Source organism: Cornus florida, unplaced genomic scaffold, assembly GCF_030987335.1.
Source record: "Cornus florida cultivar Cherokee Brave unplaced genomic scaffold, ASM3098733v1 CherokeeBrave_3.0.0_Hap2_Chr04, whole genome shotgun sequence".
Taxonomy (NCBI): domain Eukaryota; kingdom Viridiplantae; phylum Streptophyta; class Magnoliopsida; order Cornales; family Cornaceae; genus Cornus; species Cornus florida.
The window spans coordinates 100031535-100036742 of record NW_026775574.1 but is presented as its reverse complement, the minus strand read 5'-3'; the positions used below and the strand labels follow the sequence as shown (position 1 = coordinate 100036742).

Genomic DNA, 5208 nt, shown 5'->3' with positions numbered 1-5208 from the left:
CAACAACAACTTGACCTAAGCTTATGCTTGATCTTTGTAGAAGAGTAGCAAGTAGATCAGACAACACTCCTCGAATACTCCAACTCTTTCAGAGTGTGATCGTTTTTACTTCTATTCAACTTCTAGATTTGATGTAGAAGTAGATCTGCTTTTGTTTGATCGATGTAAATGCAACTGTATGATCATGATCAGGATTCGAACAATACAACTCTAAACTCAAGTGTTTATGTGTATATGTTCTAGAAAGACAAACAGAAAATTCTTTAAAAATTTCTGAGACAAAAATCTTCCTAAGGTTTTTTGAGAATAACAAACTAATAATGCAAAAGCCGTTATTAAACCAATGTATATGACATGGTTTATATAGAGTATAGAATGACCTAATCCCTCTGAAAATATGAAAAAATTAATTTAGTACAATTCTAGACCAATTAGGAAACAAATCAAGAAAGGTAACTGAAAATTGTACTGTAAATAGGACACCTTGAACCGGTTCAAAGGGGCTGAACCGGTTCAAGTTGGCCAAAACTTGAAATATGGTTCTTTTAAGCTTGACACACTGTATATGGTAAGTCTGAATGGAATACCAAGTGTAGAATGTCCTAACATGTTTAGAATTCTTCTTAAAATGTTGTTCTTACCTTTTTCTTCGAATGATCTTCAATTATGGTAACTTTGAACAACTTTCCAGTTCTGTAATCGCTGTCGAACTTGATAACTTGTAGAACAAGTAATTTGAATTACAACTAGATTTGGATTTGTTTTGTTTACGATAATTGTCAAAAATAAAATAATATCTCACAAAAAGAGCGCGGCAGAGTCAAAATGTGGACAGTAGGGTACATTTGTATTGCCGCGTGCAACGGCGGCCCAGCTATCTGCGAAGATTAATAATGACAAGGCATCCGCAAACTTGTGAGAAATGGCTAGACAGATTGCTATGCCACCACAAGTGAAAGAGGTGACTTGGATGACCATAGGGAGGTCCCTAACGTCATCCAATTCACAAGGGATCAACTTGTTGAGTTTGTGCGAGATTGGGTCCTGGACGACTTTAGAGAAGTGGCAGGTGGCTCAGGCGTCCACGTAGGGGACACCCGCGTCATTGCAGTCCACGTAGAGGTTGTCGATGACCCGTCCGGCGAGGGGATAGAATAGGGTTAAGGTCTTGGATAAGGAGTTCTTGAGGTGGTTGGTGAGTTTGGTATTAGTATCCACTGGGTAGAAGAGAAGTAGAGGGGAAAACACTAGTGAAGCTATTTGATAAAGGCATGAGAATTGGTAATGGCGGAGGTGATTAGGGGATGTAGAAGATGGTTTGATGGTCTCTGTGGAGACTACTTCAACTTCAATTTTCGTTTTGATCTAAGACTACTTCACAAAATTAATTTCTAACCCCACCTCACAAGAATTTGTGTGTCTAATATGTGATTTCTCTGGGTAACAACTATATTGATGGTAATGTGCTACTTAAATAGAGCTATGAAAGTCAAAGATATTGCTCCCTTACGTACCTAGATTCGCAATATTTGTGCAAACACATGTAAAATAATGAGTTTATAACTTGTTTGAGGGAGACATATTAACATAAGAAATTTTTAAAAAAAATAAAAAATATGGAAGAACTTTGAAAAGGAATAAATAAAAAAAAACAGAAGAAAAAAAAATTGAACGCTAGAGCTACAAAGTCAAGCTAAGAAGCGTGGACACAGTGCTGCTATTGCATGTTGGCTAATATTCCCAAAGCAGCAATGATGGATCTATTGATCTCCAAACAACCTTATGTCTTGAATGTTATAACAGTGATGAGAATATATTAACTTTAATTGCAAAATATACTACGACTTTACCTACCTGAAAAAATAATAATAATAATTACTGACTTGTAACCATTTGAGTAGACCCTTTGAATTTTTTTATTTTGTTTTCTTTTATTACTATTTTTTTTTTTTAACACAAAACTCCCTTCAACTATTAGGGTTGACAAATTATTTTTTGACACAAAAAGAGTCAAAAGGACCGATTCATATTTATTGCTCTACCGTGAATGAATTATTTGTATGTAACTAGACTTGTTAACGGATTCGGACCGGACAAAAAATTCAACGAATTTTTTGAAAGTAAATTTATGTTCGATTTGTTAATAAAGGAATATTTGATCAGATTTAACCAAGAGTATGCATTTACAAAAAAGTATACTATACTCATGATTGAATATTTGACTGGGATACCATCTCTAAAATATTCCTTGTGTACTTTTCTCACATTTACATATTCTTCCATTAAACTCATTATCAGGTAAATGTATTAATTACATAAAAAATGATATATTTCACAATTGTTTTTATCCTTTTCTTTTTATCCCATCGTACAATCAACCAGCTTGATGTGATAATTAATAATTATTATATATTTTTTTTAATCAAGCTTTGATTTGACCAAACACAAGGTGTACGGGTAACTACCACGTACAGCATCTTCCAACATGATCAACTATCATCCATCTATGGGTGTGGAAACCATTGCTGACAGCTCTTTGGCAGCTTCAAATTTGGCCATATCCTCGTCCTTCAAGTTAACTCATGCTTCTATTCCATCACCCAATCTGGTGTCCATGAAACAAACCAAATTCTTGAATTTAAAGCTAGCAAAGCCAACCAATATCGGCTTTCCCCACCCAAAATCAGCTTCATAAGAAGGAAACCTGCACATACTACTGAAGTCAAGGGAAACAATCTCCCCTCTGTTTAACCTCTTGGCTCGCTCTTGGATGAGCAAGTCCAAGTCACCCTCCAGGAGTAATGTCACGTAATCCCCATTGATTTTCCTTAACGAATCTCCCATCGAATTCACTATGCCATAACAGTACTCGTCCTCATCAGTACTCTTGTTGTCCATGGAATTAGGTATTAATGCTATGGCGTGCCAGCAAACATTCCCGAAGTAGTTATCCGGCAATGGCGGGTCAATCCTCGTTCGCAGGTTCACCACTTGAAGCACCGTGTAGGTCTGGTCATGATGACAGGTTTTGGGCTGAGTGGAGGCCATGAAACGGCTCAAAATGAAGGCAGATAGGGCCTCAACGCGCGTAGGGTAGTTTTTGGTTGTGGTGTTTGTATATTTGTCTCTAAGAGCAGCTATCTTAGAGGCAGTGAACACAAACCTCTTTGCCACTATCTTCTCCTTTACAATGCTGGAGCTCGGTTTGAAGCCCGTTATGTTTCTAGGTGGGAAGAGCACGGCGGAGTCAAATGGCGGACACGGTGGTAAGTCCCTATCGCCACGTGCAATGGCGGACCAGCTATTGAGAAAGATGAATAATGACAAACCATCAGCAACCTAGCTTGTGAGAAATGCCTAGAAAAATTGCCATGCCACCACAAGTGAACATGGTGACTTGAATGACCATAGGGAGGTCCCTAATGTCATCTAATTCACATGGGCTGAACTTGTGGAATTCGCCAGGGATTGGATCCCGGACCACTTCAGAAAGCCGGCAGCTGGCTTTGGCTTCCACAAAGGGGACGCCTGCGTCATTGCAGTCTGATGTAGAGGGCGTCAATGACCCGTCCAGCAAGGAAATAGAATCGGGTTAAGGCCTCGGAGAAAGACTTCTTGAGGTGCATGTTGGACTTGTCTAGGTCGACCAGGTTAGTAGTATCCACCGGGTAGAAGAGAACTAGAGGCGTAAACACCGGGGAAGCTATTTGATCAAGGAATGAGAGTTGGTAATGGCGGAGGTGATGAGGGGTTGGAGAAGATGGCTTGATGGTCTCTGTGGAGACTACTTCAACTTCAATCTTCATTCTGATCTGAGAGTATATACTGGCAACAAATTAATTTCTAAACCCACCCCACAAGAATTTGTGTGTGTCTAATATGTGATCTCTGTAACAACTATATTGATGGTAATATGCGACTTAAATAGAGCTATGAAAGTCAAAGATATTGCTCCTTTACGTACTAGGTTCTTAATATTTGTGCAAACACATGTAAAATAATGAGTTTATAACTTGTTTGGGGGGGGGGGGGGGGACATATTAACATAAGAATTTTTTTATTATTATTTAAAAAAAGTAGAATAAAATAATATAAATAAGTATATGTTCATATGAACAAGGTAATTTACACCGACCTTCCTTATAGTTTGTCATAATTATGGGGACCTTCTCTCTTGTTTGAGAATTTATACAGATTTTTTCTAAAAATGAAACTATCTTACATAGACCTCTCTTCTGTTACGGTCAACACCAGTCGACGACGATTTATGTTGATGTCATCCACTTATTTAAGTTAAATGCCCATAACACTTTCTGAGACCACTTTCTCTCTCTTCAGTTAAAATACCACATTCTCTCTCTTGGTGCATCAATCTGAATGGTCCATTTTTAGATTTGTTTTTTGTTACAGTATCATATACATCAATCGAATTTGGTAGTTTGATGTTTCTAGTTACATTTGTTATGAGCTTGATATCTGAAAGTAAGCACTGTAAACTTTAATTATTCGTGTAAATCATTAATCACAAATAAATATAAATCCTAAATTTTAGAACTTCATTATTCTCATATACCTATAATGCATAAATAAATAGTTAGATATAAATACCTCGATCTGTAATTGCAAATATCGTAGATATCAAGGCAAATGTCGAGATCTTTCCTACGGAACGAATAACGTGATAAATTGCAAGTCAAAGTGTGGAAACTGATTTCTCTCTTTTAAATTTTTGCACACATAAACATTATACGTGTTATATTTCATTAGCGTATATAACTAATGGAAATATGCACTTTTATAAAGGTAAAGAGAGAACTAGTTTTCCTTTTAATAACCTTAATTTCACTTTCTATCAACGTAAGAAATAAATAAGAAAATACTTCTCCAATAATTAATTACCAAAAAAGTAATTTATAAGTTGACCAAATAATATAATATTAATCTGATATTTATTTTATTTAACCACTAAATAATAGAAGTAAATCAAGCGTCCAAATCATGTGGGCCACAAATATAAGAAAATATCTTACAGTCTCCCACTTGGCCCATATGATAACTTCTGTAGTGATTTAGTAAAATAGTCATTAGTATGCACCATAAATTAGATTGACTTATTAAGTTGGTCATCATAGATATCATGGTAAATAAACTACTAATGCGAGTCATGGCAGTTATATGTCCATAAATAACACAGTCCCTTCCATGTAC

General features: G+C 36.3%; 1 pseudogene; it reads right to left on the bottom strand.

Annotated features, from left to right (window-relative positions):
• Nucleotides 1-2496: 2496 nt before the first annotated feature.
• Nucleotides 2497-3806, bottom strand: LOC132305467 (vinorine synthase-like; annotated as a pseudogene).
• Between the last annotated feature and the right edge of the window lie 1402 nt (nt 3807-5208).